This window comes from Brienomyrus brachyistius, chromosome 21, assembly GCF_023856365.1.
Source record: "Brienomyrus brachyistius isolate T26 chromosome 21, BBRACH_0.4, whole genome shotgun sequence".
NCBI classification, from domain to species: Eukaryota; Metazoa; Chordata; class Actinopteri; order Osteoglossiformes; family Mormyridae; genus Brienomyrus; species Brienomyrus brachyistius.
Genome location: NC_064553.1, coordinates 8,488,561 through 8,514,016, shown reverse-complemented (window position 1 = coordinate 8,514,016; position 25,456 = coordinate 8,488,561). Strand labels below are relative to the sequence as shown.

General features: G+C 44.1%; 1 protein-coding gene across 1 annotated transcript in view; it reads left to right on the top strand.

The window, feature by feature from the left end:
• Window positions 1-25,456, top strand: part of LOC125716736 (inactive tyrosine-protein kinase transmembrane receptor ROR1-like) — a 65,049-nt gene that overhangs the window by 3,345 nt on the left and 36,248 nt on the right. The window lies entirely within an intron of this gene.

Genomic DNA, 25,456 nt, shown 5'->3' with positions numbered 1-25,456 from the left:
AAAAAATGTGACATCTATAGGTATTTATTACAGATACTTTTAGGTATTAAATATTTTCGTTTCGCTTGTCGCACTTTTTATGTTGGCATTTGAGTATATCAGATTCACAATAATTGCTGTTATTCTGGATCAGTTATTTATATTGGGAAGTTCTTTTATAAACAATAAACAAAATATGTGTTTTTTATTTGTTCAAGAAAACAGATACATAAATAAGATGGAATGTTGGTAAATGGCGTGTATGTGACAATTAATAGTTAACGTTTAAAATCCAAAACACAGGTCACAAACCTGTCCCATTGGGTTTTTAATAAATAATTTCACATTTGGTGAGCTGAAGAGTAAGAAGGTGAACCAGGTGTATGACGGTTACGGCTGACCTGATAAAACACTAAGCGGTATAAGAGTAGTTGGCACGCCCATAGGATACAAATTAACCGGTTGACAGTTCAACTGTAACTTAATTTTTAACCCCCACATGGTCAATCTCCACGAAATGAATTAACAATTAAGTTTTGCATGAAATGTGTTGTGCACAAATTACACATCATATTGTTGCCAAAATTTAAAAAGCTTAAATTCACGGCGATGTGAATGGATTTGCAAATGTGAAAATGCAGAAGATGGCAGTAATAGCAGCGCTGGAGATGTGAACAGCGACATTTGCGCGGTGCTTCAGAGATTTTCTCTTACCTCGCGCCCCTGAAAGCACGCGAGCTAATTACCAAGCCTTAATTCCTTTGCAGTCACTGACAGCAGAATGAATCGATTACAGGTGGGGGCTGTACGGTACTTTAAATGGTTAGGCACGTTTAGACTGTATTATGGGGACTTCTGAGAGAAAAGTTTAATTTCCACGTCAGATAGAAAGAAATTAGCATGATTAATCTGTACAATGAAATACTATGAAACTGTTATATTCCTATATCTGATGTCGCGGGCTTGCTTGTGAATTTATTTGTACAGTATTTATTTGTTGTTTTACCATTAGGCAGGGATCTGACAGTAATACGCAATGAATATCTCACCTCCGAGATTTCTGGCGTCTCATATCTTTCACTTGCCCTCTGAACTTTCAGGATGCCGAACATGCCGATATATAGAATTTTGTTTTTCACTGATTTGACCATTGATACTTTAACCATAGCCTGTCGTATTTCTAGTCGATGTCCAAAAGCCCGTTAGGTATCCAGAACATCAGTTTTGACATCCTACTCATTCGATGAAAATGTCTTTAACTGAGAATTCCGTTTGTCATACAATAAAGTAAAATATCATATATAATGGAATATTAACTGTGATGTTGGATATTTGATACATGACGACATTAATTTATAGTTTGTATTGATATAAATGATTTTATATGTCATAAATGATACACATTTAATGTCTTTAATGTCTGTTAGCTGGAGCCAATGTAACACATGTAGTTACTTCTCACTGGGTTTGGTGGAGTTTTGCAAAATGTTGCATAATATTAGCAATTTGTTTCAATGTTGTACAAATTATGTGCACAATGAATATCAGTGACAGGCAATTTTTTTATTTTTTTTGGTTTTCATAGTTGGAAGTGCTTCAGACCCACCAGAAATGTCAGAGAACATATTTGGTCTTCACCGTCTCCTCAAATGAGAAAAGATATGAACCTGCTCACCTACATTTATCATCCGCAGAAGCTTTTGTCCTTTGACAGTGGAGTAACCATGACTGTAGCCAGTATCTTCTTCGTATGTTCTGTGCTAAATGACTGAGAAACGTTTTGCCATGAGCTGAATCTCAGCATGGAGAGTCTTCCTGTAATTACAGCCAACTGGAAATCCCAGGGAACTCTGGAGGTCTGTTGCAGGCTAAAGAGCGTGTGCCTTGCTTGTCCCATTTGTCGCCGGGACAGTCATTCTTAGCTTTTTATTATCATTTGTCTTTCCTTCACTGCACACATTTTGCAGTGTTTTTAAGAATTCAATATAGCAAAATTGTAAGCAATCTGTCCTAAAATATATGCATCAAAAGTACATTTCTGAGACAAAATTGTTTAGAAGAGCACGTAATCTGATATTATTTTGCGTTACGTAGCCTGATTGGCAGCTGAATGCAGTTCTTTCTTTAAACAAGGTACCATTTTCACTTCTTGAAACTATGAAATCATGCTACATTGAACTAAACAGTAGTTACAATGAAACATGACTTTTAAATGCCGCAATAAATCTGTCGTCGTAAATCCTGGAAACGTGTTTGCGTTGCATTAAGGACGGCGGAAGGCTGTCTGCTTGAGGGTCTTCCATGCGACTCAATTATGTCTTTGTAAAAAAGAAGCCACACTCCCCCGGAGGCAGTAAATACCTAACCTCACAGAGCTCTCTCCCACATATCAGAATTAGTTTAGAATTAGCTTAACGTGGTTCTCAGCCAACAGGGCAAATTTTCTTACAGTTCTTTTAGTTGAATCAGTATAAGAATTTGTTCCTATTAGCCTGGAATGGATGAATTCTGATTTCATGTTTGTCCAGCAGTATATTTTTTTCTGCGTTTTCAAGCCTGTGAGAAACCCAGCAGACAGACCAAAAATTTATAGACACAAGATAACCAAGAAAACCGTTTAGGGAGATGTTATCTTCCTTTGGTTTCTTCGGATGCATCTGCCTTTTGAGAAGCAGTCTAGCATGTGTCGCTGTTTACCTCGTTCGGTTTTGTTTTGTGTACTTTAGATGGCCGGTTTGGTTTGTTTTCCTTGGCAGGGTGGCAAGGGGACTTTATATCAGATGTGTTCTTTATGCTGTTCTCAGTGGAAGATATAATTCCATAAGTGGTTATGGATGTCACTGGGTTATTTCGCACTGTCGCATTGCCTTTATGACCCTTTCTACTCTTTTGGGAATTTACCGGACAAATTATGTGGCTAAGGGTTAAGTAAAAATAATGAATGTTATACATTTGCTTGGTGGCATTTCCACAACCCTCTCTATCATCCTTACAGCACAGCATAAATGTAAATGTGCTGCTGTACCTTTTCTATCCTCGGTTATTAGGGAGTGTATTGCATTTTGCTCGTAACACATGCAATAGCGTGCATCTTTCTTGGAGTGCTGTAAAGGAAGTCAGCAAATCTTGTTTCATAGCCCTTATTTAAGTACCCTCTTAGAAGGTTGGGTAAACAAGCTGGAAATGACTCCAGCCTTTATCACATGGTATGTAAACATTTCATATAGTTTTCACACTCTTACTCTATGCATTAACCAGCATACATGTTTACGAGTGTGGCCCACATCCCATAACGACCATCGGCCAGTGAATCACATTCACCGGTGCGGTACTTCTGCTGTTTGGCAACAGCACATACGAGCACCACGTGAAATTAATCAGAAACTATCTACAGGTGGCTGGGAACTAATTAACCAGTATCTGCTGGCTTGGTGTGATTTTGGCGACCGCTGGTTGTTAAGCGCTGCAGAGTCGGACATGAATTATGCTTAAATCATAACTTACAATGACCTGCTTGTCCTGGAGGCTGTGCTGGACTTTTTGTCGTTCCTTGTGGGTTCCAGCTGTTTGTGTATTCTGCCCAGTTTTCAGCGTGTTGCGATAAGGCAAAGAGAAGATACACGTTTCCATTATTTGGACGGCTGTATTTGATTGGTGGCTAATCTTCTTTACTTTGACTCTAAGCCAGTTAGTAACTCTCCGCCTCTTTTGCCGCGTTTATTTAACGCACAAAAATCTCTTCTACTTTCATGTTCTTGATTGGTTGGTAATTGCTACCAGCATCCATAGAAACGTAAATCCTCTCATAGTTTACAGGCCTGGAATTCTTTGCAGATTAATTCACCCTAAGAGGCTTATTCAGACCCAGGATTTTAACCAGCATTTTGTTGCTATCGATATAATATTGTAGGTCGATTTCCTTTTGTTAAGAAAATTTACCGCACCCACTTGGTCCTTCACCGTATTTTTACAGTACATTTATACCCATCGATTACTCGTTAGCTATGTAACCATGTATTGATCATTATTGGAATGCCGACACAAACGTGACACAAAATTAACCTGGAACTCTATCAGTTGCCAAATAATTTTTTTTCAGATTTATTGTTTTTCAAATAGTGCGCTTGGGAAAATGTCGACAGTGGGATTCCTCTGGGTTCACTGGCTTCCTCATGCAGTCCAAAGAAAAGCTTATAGGTTAACAGCTGCATTTGTGCCCTGTGATGGACTGGGTGTGTCCCGGCCCCGTGCTGCCTGGGATAGACTCCAGCCCGCAGCCCCCAGCCCCCACCCCCACATTAGCCTGTCCAGGATAAGGATCTGGAAGACAGATGGATGGTTTAGGGAAATCTAACATTTAAACCGAGCTCCTGCTTTCATTCCGGCATTTTTCGACATATAATTCCTTTGTATTCCGCTTTGAGGATTTACAGCATCCCAACATATGAACCACGTAACAAAGCATTAACGAGGCTGTTTCTTTAAGCAGACCCTCTCCCTACTAAATAAATGACCCCCCCCCCCCCCAGGTTTGTTTCAGTGTTAAACATGCATGGTGAAATATTTTGCCTTTAAGAATGTCCGGTAATCTCATCCTTGACGAACAGGCTGAATGCTTGTTGGTTCAAATCCCATCAGTGGGCTTCTGTTGAACCCTTGAGCGGGAGGCTTCACCTGAGTAGCTCTATAGCATGTAGCTTCATCAGATTTTGGAGATATGTATTTTTTTTTATCCAACGAGGTTTGATTTTGGGGGGTGTAATTAGCTCGTTAAACTTTTGGGCTCGACTTCCCAGGGAATAGTGTCCTGATTTGAGCACCACAGCTTCACCCTATTGTTGGTAGTGTCGTGGGTGTCCATTGGGATCATATACTTTGGATAGTTTTCTACACCCTTCACGATTACATATTCTAAGACAATACACTGCGGCCAACGAAATATTTTGAATCTGTGATTGACAGGGGAGCGGGCACTCGGGGACCAATCGGTTTTCAGGTGGGGCCAGTGCCCCTGTAGTCCCACCCCTGTACATCCTGAACAGTATTTAGCCGGGAGAAAAAAGTGCAGAAGTTGTTTAGATTAAGCATTTTCCTTGATAACACCCACCTGGCCTGATCTGACTCCCAGTCAAACTCCTGCATACTTTTTAACAATGAAATCTACAATAACAGAACTATACAGTCACCGTTTGTTTAAATTGACCCCTAGTAGCATGCACTCTCCCTGCCTCATTCTTGCCTGTTGCCCTTTGGCCTGTTTGTTGTAATTATTTTAGCCAGATCTGCACTGTGTCATTCACCGAGAGAGATGGGGACCCCCCCCCCTGCCCCGGGAGAGGGAGGGAGAGGAGAGGGAGGACATGTTCAGGCTGATATGGTTCAATGCCTGTTGATGTTTATTACTGTTAGGGGAGAGGTTATAATTATAGAAGCAAAGTCCTGTCAAGTCCTCACCGCTGTCTAAATGGGACGCGAGTTCACGGTTAAGAAACGACGGTGTGGAAGTGGGTTAGCACTCAGCGCCCGGGAAGCAGCGTCTTCCACCTGAGCTCTGAGGTATAAAGAACAATATTGTGGCTTTTTGCTGCATCGTCCCGACTGTCTGAGCACAGAGGCCTGCTTTGACGTGCTCTTTCGTGGCTTCCCTGGGTCTCACGGCCTCAGAATAATCACCTGCAAATGAAAGAGTACATTTCCAGAACTCTCTCAGCCAGTTCTTTTGTTGTTTTTCAGATACAACCACCAAAGACTGAAAGTCAGGCTTCCTCATCATATGTTACTGTATCGGGAACCAAAATTCACTCAGTCCTTATGTAAACCAACAAATAGCTTTCTTATAATTTTCAAAACTCTAAATCTACAGAAATGTCATCAAAGAACGTGAGTCTATTTCAGAAACTTGCTCTACGGTTCTTTTTTTCCTGGAACAAAGGACACAGCAGACAAAGAAGTTCCCCGGTCCTCATGTATAACAGTGTGAATCAGATGATAGTTTATGGATTTATAGGTTGTAGACAGCATACATGGATGTAAAGCATCTCCGTGGTGTGGTAGGTACTCAGCCTAAACTACTGCACCAGTTAAGTCACAGAAGAAACAGAATTTGAATAATAGTGGCGGAGTGATTTTTTTTCCTCCCAAAAGCAGCGGATAGAATATGTGAATCATGCATAATTTAAAGAACATGTTTTCAATAAGCAGGACTTGGTGTGCGTCAGGATCATGTCAAATATGGCTGCAACACCCTCACAGCAGTTATGAAAAAGGACACGTGCATTATTTCTGGAATACCACTGGATTCACTGGGCATGGAGATTAAAGGGTGGATCGGGGGGATTTTATGAGTGCCCTTCTGGGGGGGGGGGGTCAGGCGGGCCAACTGAACACAGTCCACAGTACGTTAGCTCTCTAACTTACACAAAATAACCTGTAAACTTTTGAGAGCTTGACCATTATTTCCCATCTTTTAACACAGAATCATACAGTCAGTTACAGGTGGGCAGAGCAGCTTGCCTCCCCAACCCTGTCCCTCCTTAATAAGATCCACACCCTTCCCTATATTTCACAGCCCAGGTTCCTAATGAATTGCATTATGGCGTTCTCAGATGACCTCATTCTCGTAACAGCTTTTACAAACAATACGTCGTCGGACTTTCCGTGTGCATGTGGGGGTGGCTAATGAGCTCGATTAGTTGTGTTTAGTCATACAAATTGCAGATTTGCCGTCGGGGCTGCTATGAGAAGGCAGTTTGCGATGACTGGAGTTTGTGCGGGCTTATGGGTAAATTAGCTGCCCTTTCGTTCTGCAAAGTTGTGCCGTTCCCCTTGTTCATCTGTAAATATCTGACTTTTTACTACCCCACTGGATATAAGTGCTTCTTTTTATAGGGTGATTGTTTTGGGCCAACTAAGCAAACAAGCAAGCAGTTTGGCGGAATTAGTGTGCAGAGATTACATGCCAGTCAGGGAGTCTTATAATTAGCAGAAGATTGCAGCTGTGACATTCAGTGCTTATGAAGACTTGGAGGTGGTCCTGGAACAGAACCAAGAGGAAAAGTTGCCTGGATGGTTTTCTAATGTGAAAGTAATTAGCGTAGGTTTCTGCGAATATGGTTGAGGAGGGATGTCACCGCTGCTTTTCGTCGAAAGTGCTGGCCAGTTTGTGGGCGGGATTGCCATTCGTCTGGATTTCTGCAAAGCGTTCGCCCTCGAACAATTTATTCTTGGTAAGCGGCCCGTATGGGGTGAGTAGCGGTATTGGAACGACGTGAGGAGGAGGAGGAGGTGACAGCAGGCCTGAGGAGGGGGACGGCACGTCTGTGATGTAGTTCCGCCCCTCGCCAGGTGGGGCCGCCCTCCTGTGTCCCCCCGCCGGGGCGACCTGTGTTTGATCTGGCCTCTTTGGTCAGGGAACTCGACTTTTTACTGCAGTAAGCTGTGAGGTCGCCCCCCAGATTAAGGCTTTAAAAAAGGTACTGGGGGGAGGGGGGGGGGTCTTAACATACCACAAAGCGGTCACTGTTCCAGGAGCAGGATAAAGGCGGGGCAAAGACCAATGAAGTACGTTTGTAAGTGTGTGAATGCCCCGCCCCCTCCAAAGGAAAGGAATATCGGCTATATGTGAAATAAGAACCAGATATTTAAGTTATAACCCTTGATTGCTATCACTGCAATGGTACTGAACCTATTACGATAGCTTATTACTGGCATTTAGAAACATACAAAAATTTACAACAAAAAAATACAATCATTTCAGAAACTGAAAACAACAGTCTCCAAATAATTTTTTTACTATTACAAAAGTGAATTGATTTGATCTGAAACTCTTATACCAATGTTCAGATTTTTTGCACCGAGACAAGATAAACTAGATAAACTGATGACTAGATAAACTTCATCACTTATTCATGGTTTCCTGCAAATTCCCTTGACGAACGTGACGATCGACATCACAGCTTGGTAGTTCGCAAGTGTACAGGCAATGTTCGATGCCCTTGCAGTATGTAATGCTTTCGCATTATACCCTTAGGTGCTGTTACTGTGTTATAGAGTAGGAATAATGTTATTCTGCCCCTGCCCAGATATTTCACTGGAGAGCTTTTGGCCAGTGCGAGCCCGTGTTCCTCCCAGTGCAGCACACTGTTGCCTTTGTGCCGCAGTGCCTGGCCTGGACACCAGCAGATACGGCAGGAATGCATCCTGAGTAACTGAGCCTGTGCTGCTGCCGTTCGCAATGACCTGGGGGGGGGGGGGGGGGGGCAGTCCATCTGTGGCCCCGAGTGGCCTCCAGCAGCAAGGCCTTATTGCAGGGCCATGCGGTCCGCTTTAGCCCCCTACCTCCTGCCGCAGTTTCTGGATCTTTACCTTTGTCCTCAAGGTGGGAGATCTGGAGCGAGGTTAAGATAAACACACACACCTCCTAATGGAACTCTCGAGGAAACTGTGTTCTTTTATGTTTCATATAACAGTGATAATGCACAGTAAAAAAACAATATCCAGAGTATGGGTAGAAGTAGTCCATTCCTCCATGAGTCCAACCCAAGGGACGCCAAAACCAACAGCTGAACAAAAGCCATAGTTTCTCAATCAAGTGTCCAAATTTAGCTTTTTGGGTTATTTTTTTGTGATGAGAAAAATTATGCTTGAAATATGCTTGAGCACCAAAATAGCGTATGTACTGCAGAAGCACTAACATCTTAAGTCTGTTCCAATTTTGCTTTGATTAATGGGTTTTGAACGCAATTTGCGGCCTGTGTTACCAAAAGAAGAAAATGGAAGACAGCTAATATTGCATTATAACGACTAATCCACAGTCTAGTCATGCGGAACTTTCTCTCCGTTCGTCAAAAAAAAAACGAAGATGGATGAGATGTGGGGCAGGTAAGTGGTGCAGTTCACATAGCAACGGAGACGTCCTGTTGTCATTTGCGTGGGCAGCGTCGAGCTGAAGTAACGTGCAAGACGAACGAGCGGGACACACTGTTTTTGCCACGTCCCTGCCATTGAGTTAAGGCATTGAGCGTTTGGTTTTTGTCTAACCAGAATTACCATATATTTATTTTGTTTTGTCACTGTCAAAATATAGGAAATCCTAAAAACGCTGGCGTTTGCAGTTTTGCCCCAACTCTGGAATTCAGAATGGTAAAGCTCTTGGTCTCGAGGGGATTAGACGGATGGATGTCGTTTGCAGCCTGCGATGGTGCCTACATCTCTGTCGTAGTGCTGGGTAGTGAAAGAACAATGACGAAAGAGTCAACAGGTCACAGAGTCCGTAAGTCAGCTTTGTATACTTTTGTGCATTTTTTTAATACTCAGTTTTTTTTATTGTTTTGCAGAAAAAAAATGAGTTTTTTTTGTTTGTTTTCCAGCGTGCATAGTCAAATCTGAAAATGATTATATTATTCAAGAAGTTATTCACAGTTAGGAGTGCATTCAGTCTCAGTTCTGGAAAACAGCTAGTGAATCATAGAAAAATACTGGCTAGTAAAATGATGACTAATGACATGTAGCTTTACTGCACTAAGCAATGGTGCCGTAAAAGGATTCTTAGCTTATTAGCCTTAGGGTATTCTAAGCAGGAGCTGGTGTGCTTGTTAACCGATGAGCTGCCATTTTCAAAGTAGCCTTAAGTGGCAAAAATGTAAAAGCAGTTTGCATCAATCATGGTAAAACGGTGATTTGTGACAACAGCATTTAACCGGCAAACACTTTGTCTGCTTTCAGATTTTCAAATATTTTTTTTTGCTGCAGCTAAATGGTATGGTAAAAATGGTTAAAAAAAAAATCAGCACGTTTCCACCTTGTGTGGGACTTTTCAGGCGGCCGTGCCTGGCCCGCCGTCCTCTGGGGCGTCGATGGAATGTGTGGTTAGAGCAAGAGAGGTTCTTACAGGCCGTGACAGAAATAAATGGTCAACTCCGCTGATTTCCCTTATGGCCGACGTGTCAACAGGACAAGAGCCCCGGGACTGCAGAAATGTGTGTTTTTCCATCCATGTCTGATATCTCCATCGCTCTGTTTCTCTCGATTCCTCCCTGAAAGGTTTTGCATTCCTGAGTTCCTGGCCTTGTCATTGTTGCCCGTATATCTGCTTAACTGACCTCGATTGAAGCTTCCTTAGCTGGCTGTAGAGTGTGGATGTTTTCAGCCTTGTGGGCTGGACTACGGGAGTGGGTGGGGGGGGGGGGCATGCTCGGAGTTGTTTGAATGTCGGACAAAAAGGTTCATTGAATTAACACCGGCGTCCAGCTAAGCTAATCCAGGACACAATAAGTGAGAAATGCGCTAAGGGCTGAGAGGTGCATTCTACCCAGGAGTCCAACTGAAAAAGCCCTTTAGAGGGCTTTGAATGTGCTACACACCAATTTTTCTGGGCTGTTCGTCAATACAAATTTATCCGTGGGCAGTGCAAACGTCTACATAACTGTCAGAGGGCGGAAGTCAGGGCTGCATGGGATATGGTAGCAGAAGAAATGTGTTTGAGTCTTTATCGGGCTGGTGTTAGAAAGCCGAAAGCTCAGGAGGGCCGGAGGCTTTGGCGCAGACGTTCCCGAGTCCCACGTCGGACTCATTTCTTCTGCATTAGTTCACACTCGGCTTGCGAGCTGCGTGTGAAACAGGCGGCTTAATTATGCAGATCGCCGTATACTATCGGGCTCCCTTTCTCTCTCCCTGCCCCGCTAATCAATTCATGCGGGGGAAATGCCAGACAGGGCGAGATGTAAGATTTCCAGTAAAATATCCACAGAGCCCTTTGGTCTCATTCCTTGCGGTGACTATGGTCCAGCAGCGGATTTATTGGATTCAGATGGGACCCCGATAGAGACAGATGCAGGAAAACTGACGACAGGGGTCTGTGCCGCTTGGAAGGAGGTCACTCCTACATTTCGACATTTAAATGAAACTTAATCATCATTAACGGCATTTGCCATAAGTTCCAAAGCTTGTATTATTGTAGATTTTGATACAAATGTCATTCCATGGAGATGAATAAAGTCATTGAACCTTCGGAAGATCTCAGGAAACCTTTTTGCAAATGTGGTGTTTTCTGCGCCCGTCCTTCTCCTGGATTTTCCTGACAGCAGCCTCTCGTCTGTGTCTTTAGTATGTCTGGGTAATCTGTCAGCCTCAGTTACGCCCTGCCAGGCTGCCCCCTCATATATTTTCCCTCCGCCTTGGACTACTTAAGTAGCAAAGCATGCTGGGAGTCGACTCAGGACCTGGGGTGTGCGTGTCCCTCACAGGGTTCATTTTGCTGAGACGGCGGGTCTTCTCCTCTCTCGGGGTCCCGCACTCAGCAACAACAAGAATTGCAGCGGATAAACAATACAGCTGTCATCATCGCTTTAGGATGGGAGCCCCGGCAGAGCCAGAAATTATCCTGACCCATTTCAGACATTGCTGGTAGTTTGTGGTTGTAACATCAGCAAATTTCAGGTTGCTATTATAGGCAGACTATTGGAAATTAATGACGGGAGCGAGATTTTGAGTAATGGTAATAGTTTTATATATATATATACCATTTGCATGTATGCCATATGTATTTATAATTATATATTATAAATGTTATTAAGGAAATTCTTCCTTGCTTTGTGTTTTTTGGTTCACAAAACCATTTTGAGTTCAGTCAGGAAGCTGTCTCAATCAGGGGTGGGCAATCGTACCCAGAAAGGGCCGCCTGCTGTATATATCTGTTTTTGCTGCATCTCCATAATTAACTTACTAATATGAGGACTGACTGGTTGTAGAGTCCTCACACCTGGGTTTGAACAGCTGACCTAAAGGTTACCCCAAAAACCTGCATACACACCGGCCCTTTGTGGATAAGATTGCCCACCCTTGATCTTGACGTTGGTTGCAAAATTTGTGCTCATTTCAGTTATCCTCTCAGTATTACCGCCGCTGTCGTTTGATTCATTTTGCGTTGCATATAAACAGAATATTATCCACCAGGCTAGTCATTGGTCACGTGGTCACGTGACTGCGATGGTCATGATAGCGCGCAGTTACGGTCATTTAGCACTGTGGCAGAAGCGTCAAAATGCCAAAGATAAGATGAGAGGGGATTGCGTTCCAGTTCGGTGCTTTTCGGCTTTCTTCCAGAACTCCATGCCTTCGATGGGAATTTCCATGTCAGTCAGTACACAGATATAATTTTTTTGCATCACAGGCTAATACTCCCTGGTTCGACGCAACGGGACACATCAATAGGGTGGCTTAACTAAACCAGCTACTGATTGACATGCCACAATAATCCCGCCCACGGCTGGTTTTTGACGCCTTGTTTCTTATCAGTAGTGTTTTCCCACCTTGCGCTTCTCCATTCTTAACTTCAGACCCTCACTTCGCTGGCCCACCGCAGTGGTTCCAGTGAGTCGGGTGGGGTTTCTTGAGGAGCCAGCCCCCCCCCCCCACCCCACTCACCCCGGCTCATTTTTCCTGACTGTGTAATTGGTGATTTGTCCAACCCCTTTATTTCTTTGGGAGTTTCACCCTCCCCGTGCGGTTTGGAACAGAGAGCGCAGGCCTCCTCCGGTGAGCCTCCGCCGGCCGCTTGGACAGAGCGCGAGCTGGCGCGACCTCGCTAATTTACTCCCACGCTGGATGCGGCCCACGCCGGAGGCCGTACCCCCGCACTATTCGGCGCGCACACAGCTGCAGTGTGGTGAAACGGATTCAAAAATCTTAAAAAAAAACAAATAAAATTAAGCGGGGAAGCTTAAGGAAAGCTAGTTCGCGAAGAAATAACTACACCCTGCTTTCGCAGTGTTCACTTGGCCACTTTATCAGTGAATCTGGCAAGAACTTCAAGGTAAAATTAGATTGAATTTATGGCATTTATGCCCGGCACTCTCCCTGAACCACGCTTCGGCACTGTGCTTATTAGTACCTAACAAACGCCACCATAGCGTCGAGTGCCCCGTATGCAGGGGACTGAGCTGTAAGTGGTGAATCCCATGCTCTTATGCACTTACTCTCCTCTCTCGAAGCCCTGCGGCCTTTCTAATTGGAAGGCCAGAGCAGTGTGCTTGAGTACAAGCCAATCGAAACTGAATCAGAAGGTGGGGGGGGGAGTCTTTTAGCTCTTAAGACAGTGTATAGCCTGTTTCATATAGGGAGGTGCTCTCTTTGTGTACGCCGCTCTTATGGCAAAAAAACTCATTAAATCTGCGCCTTTGGATGCACAGCAGAGGGAAGGAAGCCAGTGAGATCCTGCCCTATAGTCCCTTTTTTGGTAACATTTTGGCGCTGTTTTGCTAGACCACCGGCGTGGCAGGACCACCTGTCTGGGGCCGAGATCATCCCTGATAGCGCTCTAATTCTCGCTGCCAGCTCTCTCCGAATGACCAGGCCATATTGGGAGCATGCTTCCGTGTGTGTGTCAATCCCAGGGGGATCTAGTGTTAGCAAAGAGTGCGCACATTAGCCGCTAGCTCGCTAGCCACCCTGTTAGCTGGTAGCCCTGTTAGCCAGTACACTATTAGCTGCCAGCCCCAATAATTGATAGTCTTGTTTCCCGCTAGCCTCTTTAGCTGATAGCCCTGTTAGCCAGCACACCAGTAGCCCCATCAGTTGACTGTCGTGTTAGCCGCTAGCCCCATTAGCTGATAGCCCTGTTAGCTGGTAGCCCCGTTAGTCACTAGCCCGTTGGTCGATGCTGCCAACACACTGGTACGCCTCATCCGAGTTCAGCTGAAAATAATTAAGTGCTGACAGAATTTTGAAATGCAAGCCGTAAAACAGAAATAAAATCAGTTGCTTGCAGAAAACGGCTAATTGCTTCCACCTTCCATGTTTGCACTGAGTGGAGGGAGACCGTTGAGAGACCAAATCGCTTGTCGGATTGTGTAGGATTGGGGCTGAGGTGTTTACAGCACATGTCACTCAAATCTGGCCCGTCCTGGGCGTCACTTCAAGGAACTGTCCCAATTACTGTTAAACTACCCATCAAACCCGCGCTCATTTATAAATAATAGCGACCAATGCTTGCCAAAGAAATCCTAGCTCACCCAGTGCTGATGAATAACCGTCATAAGTCTGTTTTTTATATCTGTTGAATGTAGCATAATTTGTTGCATGCGATTGCGGTCTGATTTTCTTTTTTCAGGAAAGAATTTGCTTTAAACTATCTAAAGTGCCTTCCTTCGGAGTATACATTTCCATTCATGTAGTTGTGTAAGCTGGGGAAATAATTTCACAAACGGCTCAATATCCTGTCGAGGGATTAAGCTGGAAATGCCAAAACGGGTTGAACTAGTAACTTGCCATGCAAACAAACAAAACCAATCCGCTGGGTTGCTGACTGGTTCACAGCTCTGCTGTCTTTGATGACAGTAAATAGCTGTAACAGCTTAAGTAAGCAGCCGTGTGCGGAAATGGGCGAGAAACAGTGAGCAGTGTAATTTGTCATGGATTTTGGCAGATTGTGGAAGATTGTAGCAGCATTAATCTGTATGCGGTCACTGCCATGTGTGGGCGCGTGTTCGCATTTGTTTATGCGCGTATGCCTGCTCTGTTTATTGCAGAGGTGGGTGCCATATTAAGACCCTAAGCTGATTAACAGCTTGTATTTATAAAACTATATACGAACGACCTAATTATTGTGTGCATGCGCTGATTTCAAAAGATCTATTTCCATGCCACGCTTGGGACTGTCTGGATGTCTCATCATCATCCATTGAAAAATGGTGAAGTTATGGCGGAATGTAGCTAAGATAGCTATATAAGAAGGATTCATTAATTTTTCCAGAGCGGGTGGAGTTAAAATGCTCACACCCAAACAATGATGTCTGTCACTGATGTTGCAGAATGTAACTGGCAACTCTTTTCTATTGAGGGACAAGAGTCGTGCGGCCAGGGCAAACAGCAGGCGCCCCCTACAGGGCAGGGAAACTTGTGGCTTTAGAGTAGTATGACTTTCCTGATCCGCAGCCTAAGCGTCAAGCCGGCGATCCCTTCTGCTGCGTGCTGTGCTGCGGACAGCTGAGTCTAATGCATAATCTGAAACCTGGGCAATCGTGGCGAGAATCTCAAGGAAAAAAAATAGTTTGATTATTTTATTTTATTGAAGTCAGTCTGGAGAATTTATACTCTTAGCTCATGGTGCGATATTGATATGTAAGCGTGTGGTTGAGGGAATTATTAGCCAAACAAAAGCTGTTTTGAGAGAAAATGCAGTGTCTTGCTGAACTTGCTGAAATGTGAATGCGGCGTTTGAGCATATCAGTTAGCCTGCCGATACCAGTTCAGGCGTATGAGAGGGCATACCTTCGGAAACCAAGTCCGGAGATGCACTTTGGGTCAGAGTGTCTCAATTCAACGGCTCCACCTAAATGGACCCGGAGACGGAATGGAACACATAGAAACACTAGTAATTTTAGCATCATTCTTGCCATTGAGGAAGTGATCTCCATAACTCTGGCTTTGCTGTGGTTCTTCTCACTGAGATCCACTCTTAAGATGCTGTGAAGCCGTTGTTGGCGGCACTTTGCCAGGTAAAGCTTTCTCTCTGAATCTCTGTTGTTGTTTTTTTTTGTTGCAATTTTGAGAGTCCTAAAGGATCCTTTACCTTTGTCATAAAGTCCGCTGTTGTCGTAACCAACCGCAGCACCACCTGACCATGACGGACGTGGCAAAGGAGCACAGACGATGCACATGGGGCGTCGCATGCCAGACAGGAAATTATGTGCTAGTATGTCAAATGGAGGCCTTCGTTTGGTGTAGATCAGCAATTCTCAACCCATGGGACCCAACCCAAATTTGGGTTGCGGCAAGTTCTGAAAGGATCGCGAGGCAGAGCTGGAAATGTAAGCATTTTAAAACCAGTAAGCTCCTATGCTGATCCACGATCAGATTTCCCAGCCCCAATCCTAGAATTAACCTATAGACTTATAAGCGGGTCTTGGGTCTGCAAATGCTTAGCGCAGACTGCACTGCGCGCTTGATCATAGTGTTAATTTAAACCTATACTTGACATAGGGTCACGACTGAGCTGGTGTGGTAATAATTGAGTCGCGATGCAAAAAAGATTGAAAACCATCAGTGTATAAGGGACCATGTGATGTCACGTGCAACCCTCCTGTTAAAAAATGCAAATACCGATCCATTCAGTGGATGAAGGGCAATTGTCTGGTGCTTTTACAGATGGGGGTTGGCCATTGATGAATTCTCCAAGTGCTTCACAGGTGTTTGAGCAGAGGTTACAGACCAGGTGTAGTAAACTGCCAACCCTGTTTACGATGTTTGTTACGCAATTGGACCCAAGCCGTTTGAGCTTTTTCTTGCAGAATGTTCCATTCACGCTGCACCAAGCTTAAACGACCATAATATCAACATAAAATACTTGGAAAGTCTACGAAATGCTTAAAAGAGTGAGAGGGAGCGTATAAAATAACAGGTGTATACTGGAAGGTTCCAAGATAATTGCGATTCTGGGTGGACAAACACGTAGGTGAAAGAATACAGCAGGGGGGTCAGTTCCCGTAACTCGGGTCAGTTCCTCCACCCTTGAACCTCTTGGTGACCTTATTTTACAGGGCCGCCCCTGCCGCCCTCCCCCAGGCTAAATGTATAAGTAGTCTCTTTGCCTTCTTCTAGATGGGATTTTTGGAATTATGACTGGATCTAGGAAATATTTCAGCCAGGTCTGAGGTCATACCTTTGGTGTGAGAAGAAGAAGACAATAATTAAACCACCACGGAGTTAATCCGAGAGCTGCAGTGTTATGTTTTTGAACAGAATAGAATGTAAACGCACAGTAGCTGTGTGTTGTTCCAATTATCTATCCATCCATCTTCCATATGCTTATCCAACGCAGAGTCCCCGAGCTATGTGTTATTCCACAGAAACACTGCAAAGACGCCAAACTTCTGCATGACCTTCGAGATTTATAGCCCAGCGTTTATCTGGCTGTGCCGAATAAACAGAACCACATCAGGCACCAATAGGTCTGATCACTATCCACGAGCCGAGTCTTAGACTGAGGCAATATTCAACAGATCAGGGGCTGCTATTGTTGTGCCCTTATTCCCAGATGCCCAAAGCATCCACGAAGAACAAATCTGTCAAACGTACCAGTGTCACCCAGTTCCTCATAGCCTTTTCTGTACTGTCACTTGTACCACAAACAGGAAATTACACAGCCTCGTTTTATTTTCAAGGGTGTGTTGTATAAAATTAATGGTAGCGAGGCAGGGGGGTGTGTTCAGGGTTGCTTGTATTAAGTCATTTAATTACAGCAAATGGATATTTATGCACATGCTCAGTAGGGAGCATCCTGGTAGGAAGGCTGTTTTTTTGCTGCTAGTGCTGCGTATGTATTGAGCAACAGCCACGCTTATAGCGGAACAAGAGCGCAGCAGGGACAGGCAAAAACATTCCCTGTGTCTGTGGGTTTGGCAGGAATCATTCAGCGAGAGAAGCAAATAAAAAGAAAAAAAAAATACATAAAACGGTCCTGTTTTTCATCAGTTCACGCATGCAGGCTAAATAATATGCACTTGTGTTTCTGTCCCGTGTGTCTGACATTCGAAGGCTTTATTTGAAACATGTCAGCGGTAGTTGAGATATTCAGTATGGCTGCAGAAAGTGCTCTTTAATTTTTTTCAAATATACGCTGCTTTAAAAAGCATCTCTTTGTTTCTGGGGTGTGTGTGTGTGTGTGTGTGTGTGTGTGTGTGTGCATGAGATTTATATATACTATAGCACTGTGGCTTTTCAAGAACCAAACTCATGGTTAAACCCTACAGTTGAATCAGTTGCTGCAGCATGCTGATGATACATTAGGGAACCGAGACGTTATTTGTCTTAAGATAGAATAGAAGGCTCAGATTTTTCCAAAAAAAAAAATGGTATGTATGGTTTTAGCGTCCCAACCCAAGCTGAGTGGCCTCGGCATTAAAGAAGTCGACAGTTTTTCCTGCTTCTGATTTAACACAGAAAAGAATTTTCAAATTCTGGATAAGAAGATGCCTCGACACATACAGACTTTTGGCGCATTCGCTAACGACAGAAGACGCGAGAGCATAACTGTTGATTCCAGTCTTTTCCAATATCGTGTTACTGAGGTAGATTAAACCTTTGAGATCAGTTAGGGTGAAATTCTCTAAGGCTTAGGAGAGATTTTGATATTGTGGGGGGAGATACCAAACTTGATAACTTAAATATAAATGGGGGGGGATGAATAAATTGAATACTGGGAGGTACATGTCCCTGCCCTTTTTGGAGAGAGATCATGGATAAACTCGCATCGATTTTTATTTTTAATTTCAAAAGAATTCGGTGGTTGCTACATGATTCCAAACACGGTTACTTGCATAGTCAGTTTGTACTGGCAGGTCGCTGCTGTGTCCCAGCCTGTGGAGTTTAGTCATGACCGAAGACACCAATGAAGTCGACACATCTGGAGAACATGAAAGGAGGGGTTTTATTGAAATCCACCTCAGCGAGGATTTCCAATTTTCTCTGCCCTTGTCTGTGTTCCATGTCCGTTATGCCGGGAACCCTGAACTCCTGACCTGCACAAAAATGATTAATGTAACTAGTGCAAGATTATACTGTCAAAAATCCCCCCTAAGGAGTTAAGAGATGTATAGCTAAACACCAACCCTCCATGGAATCAGGACTAAGTCTTCCAGCATGCACGAGAGCCTATCTGTGGAAGAACTCACTGTAGTGTTGACTCATCTGGAAAAAGTGAATTAAGTCTTGCTTTCTTGATTCTTTACGATATCGTGCTTTGCTCTGTGGGGGAAAAAAAAGCTCTTCTGGCTGCTTTTACTTCTGTGTGTAAATGTACTGATGTAGTCAGGACACCAGACACCTGTTGAAAACTCTTTGGTGAAAGATTTTAGATTTACGTTGATAATTCCATGCTATTATGGAATCCAGTGTCATAACATTTGCTGGCACCCAAATTACAGAAAGATGAGCCGCAAAGGGAAGTCCAGCTGGTAACCTGACATGTCGGATTCCTGTAGCGGCATATACTTAGTCCCATCTCATATTGTGCTTTCTACAGATCTTTCCAGAACGCTCGCTATTGTCCACCTTGTATTTTGCGGGACACGCACAGCTGAGTAACAGCACAAGGAGGGAGCCTTTTCTGAGGCTTTCAAGGCTGACCTTTGACCTCTGACCTCCCCCTCAGCTCAGGCCGTCCGGTAGTGTCGGACTTCAGAGGGCTGGGTTTATGGCAGCAGCCCCCAGCTCTCATCTGATCAAATCTGCAGCCACAGGAGCTCTAGGCTGGGGGGTGAGATAGCCAGCCAGCCAGCCAGGCCTTCTCGGGGGGGGGGGGGGGGGGCGGTACGCGGCGGGCCACTTCAAAGGCCACTAGAACATTCCTTTGTAGTCAAAAGAGAGCTGCTCACATGGACCTTGTGCTGACTCCTTGGGGGTGAGAGCAGCTCTTAGGAGACCTTGGGGCCAAGTATCATACCTTCACACTGCCGGCGATGCTCCCTCTCTTTGGCGTGAGGCTTTCTTGAGTTGTAAGCATGGGACAGTCTTCTCCAAGTCGACAAGCGAAATCGATTTGCATGGAAGGGTAACATCCATGCGAAATACTGTATAGTGTTGCAGAGGATCAAAGAACAATTAGCCACACCTGAAGGTATAATTAATATACGGTTCACTTGCCAGGATAAGCCAGGTTAAGACATGGATGGATGGATGTATGGATGGATGGATGGATGCTTGCATGCATGCATGCATGCATGCATGGACATCAACAGATATTGCACTGCTATGGCATGAGGTCTGAATACAAAGACTGGGTTCTGGCACATTCTTTTTGGCCTCCACATCAGTCAGCGTATGACGCTTCATCATACTTGAGTGTAATTCAGAAAGATGGAGCTCCGCCATTGACAAGGGGGTGAGGTATGACTGACTCCAGACAGGGGAGGTGCAGCCATCAAAGCGTCTGGCGGACCAGGGCCTGTGTCCCACTCCTCTTTCATCGTGCTGATTATTCCACCGGGATAAATAGCCCAGAGGGCATCAGACACTCTGCCTGGAAGGCATCTCTCTACGTCTGTGAAAAGCATTCATTCAACCCACCGCATGAGGAGACCCCAATGTCAGAAAGCATATTTTGAGGCCATCATAAGCATCTTCAATTATCTGTGCCTCTTACCTGTAGCCGACAAAGGGAGCTGGGCTGTGGTGCAGACCTACACTGGATCAGTTTGCTTCGGAGCGATTCGCCGACTGAATTTCTCAAAAGGCACTTTTCGAGGGTGAATTTTATTGCCGGAAAGCATGCTGGGAATCCTTGTTTCCCCAAAGAAAACGTTATAAATATTCATGCGGGTTGTGCTTTGTTCGCCTGCTACTGTTAGGGCGATAAGGCGTCCGTTAGATGATGGATTCCCCCTTTCCTAAGTTTCTGATCGGGCCTGGACGCGCGACACTTCGCACGCCCCAGTCACGGGTTGATCAGGGTTTGATTGCCGCTGCTGGTGATGCGTAGAGCAAGATGTCTGAAGGAATCAAGCAGCTGAGACCAGCAGTTTCCGGTGGAATCTCACGCGGCACGATTGCAGCGGAGTGTAAGGACGGACTCAGTTTCCTGGACACAAGATGTGGCGGTTAATAATTAGTTGAAAATACAAACGGAATGACATCAAAGCTGGGCGCCAGGCCACTAGTTAGGAGAAAGTTTGTTTCAGCTGGTTTGGGACAGGGTTCACTGTGATTAGAATCCTATAAATAATATCAATACAAATGATACACAGTATCAACAGTTCCAGTACACAAAATTAACCGAGCTATTGACTCTAAAATTACGAGTATTTTTCTAAATCTTGCTAGTTTTTTCATGAAGTAATGGAAGTAAGGGACTCGGTGAAGTACTTTGCACTTGATGAGGCAGCAGAAGTAATGGAACATCTCTAATTAGACACATCTTCTTTTCATAAAGCTCCATCGTTTGCGTTGATCCCCGATGACCGAACTGTCCACTTCTTCTTCCAGCCCCGATGACCTCATGGGTTCACCCTCCAACCAAAGCACGTTCTCTCCTCCTATTCTGTTAGAACTGTGCTGAGCTCTGTTAGAAAAGCAAGCGAGCGTCTTCCATGTGGCAGCACCATTCCAGTTTTGCGTAATTGATTCTTGGCGCAGGTCGTCCGCGGCAATCTGTAAGCAATTTAGATGAAACATTTTGCGTTTTTGCCAAATTTTTTCACGGTTAAATATATTTAGTGATACTTACGGCATGGGGTAAGTCCCCCCCCACCTCCCCGAGTCTTGCCAGTAAAGAATCAGACGTATATTTTATGACACTTCATCAGGTTAAAAAGGCATTTCGACGGAAGCTGTAATTCCTCACGTCGAGCGATTCCATGGGTAGCGTGAAGTTTGCTGAGAGGCGGTGAAGGAGATTCTGCTGCCTCTGGTGCCCGGGAGCCCCGGACAGCCTGAGATCTCCCGTCCTCCTTAAAACGTGCCTGTCTGGACCTGAAAAATGTCCACCCCAGTCAGCATGAGAAAGGGGCTTTATGAGGTCCAACGCATCCAGCCGTTTCTATTTTCACATGCGGGCTTTAATGTGTTTTTGGGCGGGAGACCTCAAAGGACCGCACCGTCATTTAAAAAGTGATACATATGATAATCTATGACACCTCCAGATTTTATTATCATGCACACTCCTGAACACCCCCGACCCCATCAAAGGCCCCCGACATGGCCAGAACTGTTGTTTTCAATCATAAAACACAGCTCAAAGAAGGTATAGTATCAGTGATGTATGCAGCTATAGGTTTAAGTCCCTTTTACAGAACAAGCAAATTTGTTTTGACATCTATCTGTGGTGATTCTGTTCTCAATATGTCTGCTTTGCTTTCAGCACCTCAACAGAAACCTCACTGATGTAGAAATGGAAGATCCCTGCTCCCCCCCCCCCCCCCCCCCCCCACCCGCCGTACACTTGGCCAGCTTGCATTTAATTCGTCGATTCGTTCTGAGCAGTATCTTCCTGGCTTAAATCAAACTGTAATTGTTACCTTTTGTTGGAAACGGCTTTTCTTCTTTCTGTCACTGTTTCTGTCATCAGAATGGTAACGTTCAAAGAGTCGCCGGAGCTTAACACCCCATAAAGAATAAGCCTTTTTTAAAGCAGAGATCAATGGCGTAGCAGCATATGATAAATAAACTGCAATTTCTCACAACTGCAGCATTACTATCTACTCATCACGTGCCCAATTGCACTTCTGCTAGACCTGGAAAATTGGCAAAATTGTAAATAATTGGTTCTGTGCAGCGGGAGCTTAAGGCCCCGGATGGTTCTCAGAGCTGGACTGGTGCTTTTGACAGAACGACACACTTCTAAACACTGAACGGAACACACACTCTCATTGTGCAGAATAAGACGACTTTGGTGGCGTGCATCACGGTCCACTTCATATCTTAAAACTTGATGATTCATTAAGTCCTAAAGAGGCTGATGTAATTAGGCTGAATGTACCGGCGAACAATTGTGATTTTTATCTCGGCAGCAGAGTATAAGCAGATGTGTTTTGTTTGATGAACATTGTCTTCTCAGTGGGAGAAAACTTTTATGTACATCTTATATATTCAGAAAAACGGTTTTCCATTTTTTACCGATGACAGTATCACTGAGGTGCTGAATATCTAACAGAATTAAGGATTTTTTTTTTTTACAAGATGGCTTATTGTGGATTTTACGGTTCTAGTTCGATGAGGATTTACAGTGCTCACAGAAAGTCTTGTTTAATTTTGTAATAAGGGTGCACATTTATTGGTTTCATTACAGAAGTCCATTGACATGCCTCTGCATACAGACATTTTCTTTTTCAGTGTAATATTTTTTTGACTGACTCATTCAGTTCTGTTCTTGCCATTTTGCCATTAATTGTTTGTGTAGTTGTTGGCTCCCAAAGCGACGCCAAACTGAATGTTTGGTGTTTTATACTATTTCAAAGGTGCTACTAATCACTAATCACCCAATGATGTTAGTCAGTGATTTATAACAGCTCTTTTAGGACTATGGTTTGGGTTTCAGTTTATTAGTACTTGAAATTATTGCTGTGGCTTTAAAACTACTGGTTGTTTCTAAAGTGATTTATATATTTGGTAAACAAATGAATAAAATAATGATTTTTGTTATAAAAGCAATACATTCATACTTTTTGTGAAAAATGCTTCTGTGAGCAGTGTTTCTGTCCAATGGAGACGTTCACTTTTTTGACGATTGTGACTTTTTGCTATAGATGGAATGTGCCCGTTCACCTCTGTTCACCAACAGTATTTGACATTTAATTGACATTTAAGTGAAAAGACGTTTAATGAAGTCATTTATTTAACTTGTATTAATGTTTGTTCTGTGTTTGTACTTACAGTCATTTGTATGGATTACTTTGTATTGCTAATTTGAACAACTTAATTTTTATAGCTAGAAGCATCATTGTTAATTGTAAATATAAAGCAAGATTAGTTTGTATCTTGTTGACACTGGCATATTTGCCTGGCTGACAACAATCTTTATAAGCACATTTAACTGTGGAACGATAGCTTTCTGTCTATGGTTCTCATTTTGTTGATTTACCGGTAGGTTTTTTTTTGTAAAGTAGTTTTTAGGAATATGTGTTTTTTCAAGCTCCAGAAAAATAGATTTTTCTAGATTCAGGTTTTTCATTACACAGTGCTAATGTGTTTACTTCTAGGTTAATTTATGCAGACTTTCCATATGCTGTTTAAGAATAAGGGATTAGTTAACGAGTCTTCCGTGAAGTTAAATGGACTGACAAATGTGACTGATACAGATATCACGTGGCCATGAAGACGTTGGACCTGTGGTCAGTGGGAGACTCCATGAGAGTCACTTCAGTTATGCCGTGCAGCAAGACTTATAACCTCAGTTGCTTTTGTAATTAACTGGCCGCACATATGGGTCAAGTGGAAAATCTGCTATGGATGTAACGGCCTGAGGGGGAAAACGAGAGCATTGAGAGTCCCTGCGCATTGGCCTTGCACTGTGACGTCCGGCCCGGGAAATCTGTGCTCTTTGGCCACAAACTGGGAACCGAAATCCTGTCACGTTTATTTATTTTTTTGTTTGTTTCAGGAATCGTAATATATCAGATATGAAAGACTAGTTGACTCCTTCAGACTCCAGGAGTCACAGCGCACCAGCCATATGGATAGGTGTCTGTTTTCATTTCCCTCAGCGTTTGTGAGGTCAAGCGGGACTCTATCTGGGACTACCAGGTCAGGAGGAAGGAACAAGAGCCCGCTTTCTTTTGGGGTTTTTAGAAAACACTTCTCACTTCTCCATCTTCTCTCTCTGAAACCCACCCACACATATGCATACTCTCCGAGATGATATCTAAAGTCTCCCGTTGTTGTAAGGGAGTTGGGTCCCACCAGAAGCTTCCAAAGTAGGGAGCAGTTATATTCCTTCTCAGTGGGGGTACTGCGTGCCCCCGGGTTCCACTTCCTCCCTGTTTGGACCTCGGGATGCTTCGGCTGTCTGTCTGCCTGTGGAGAGGATGCTTTTTAAAGATGGTCAGGAAAATTTGCTTAAAGAAATTTGATCCTGACATTTTTTCAAAGTTTTCTTTAGCTGTTTTATATAGCCAGGAATTGTATGGGAATAAAGCAACATAAATATCTCATTCAGGTCTACTACAGGCTACCGAAAGAGTCACCTCCAGGCTCCAACTTTGTGACAAAATGGTGAAATGCTAGCTGAAAATTTTTATCCAAAGCAAATCCCAATTTTTTTTTTTTAGCGTTTTATGCAGTGGAAATGCAGCTCATGGGACTTTTACTTACACAAAAAGGTTCTGAGGGCAGAAGGAGGAGCGATTGGTTCAGAGAGATAACCAATCAGATTGTAAAGGAAGTAGGTTCAGGCAACTAGAAGAGGCGGTTCCAATCAATCAGATGTCTTGGTCCCGGCTCCGCTAGTGGGATATAGCAGTAGGTCTTTATGATTAACCTCAGCAAGACTTACCTGGCCAAATTTTTATTTTTGTCTTATGGGTGACTTCTTGATAAGGCAAAGGGGCCTTCAAGAAAATAACAGCAGTTCTCTGCAGTCCAGTTACAGTATGTGGTCTCCCTGTCCTTAACTCCAACATACTCAGTTGGTGGTTTTTGCCGTGTACGAGTGTGCCTCTCCATCGCCTGTCCCATCCCGTCCCGGTGGACTGGTTCCGTTCCAGCAGGCCTAACGCCTTGCACAGAGACCCTGAATGTCTTGGGTTTCTCACCCGCAGTAGGTATTGACAGGAATATGTTTGGGTCTGAGCCTATCTCTTATCACCTCTTGAACCGGCTCCAAAAGCACACTTTGGAACAGATGGCCCCACCGGCGTATCTGCCCTCTCCCCCATCCTCCCGCACGCCACAACCCGCATCAGCACCTCTCACAGCCGAGAGCTAGGCCCGGGGGGGGCGGCCGGCTCCGCAAGCAAGCCATCGAACCTGAGCTCCAGGTGTCCAACTGTGA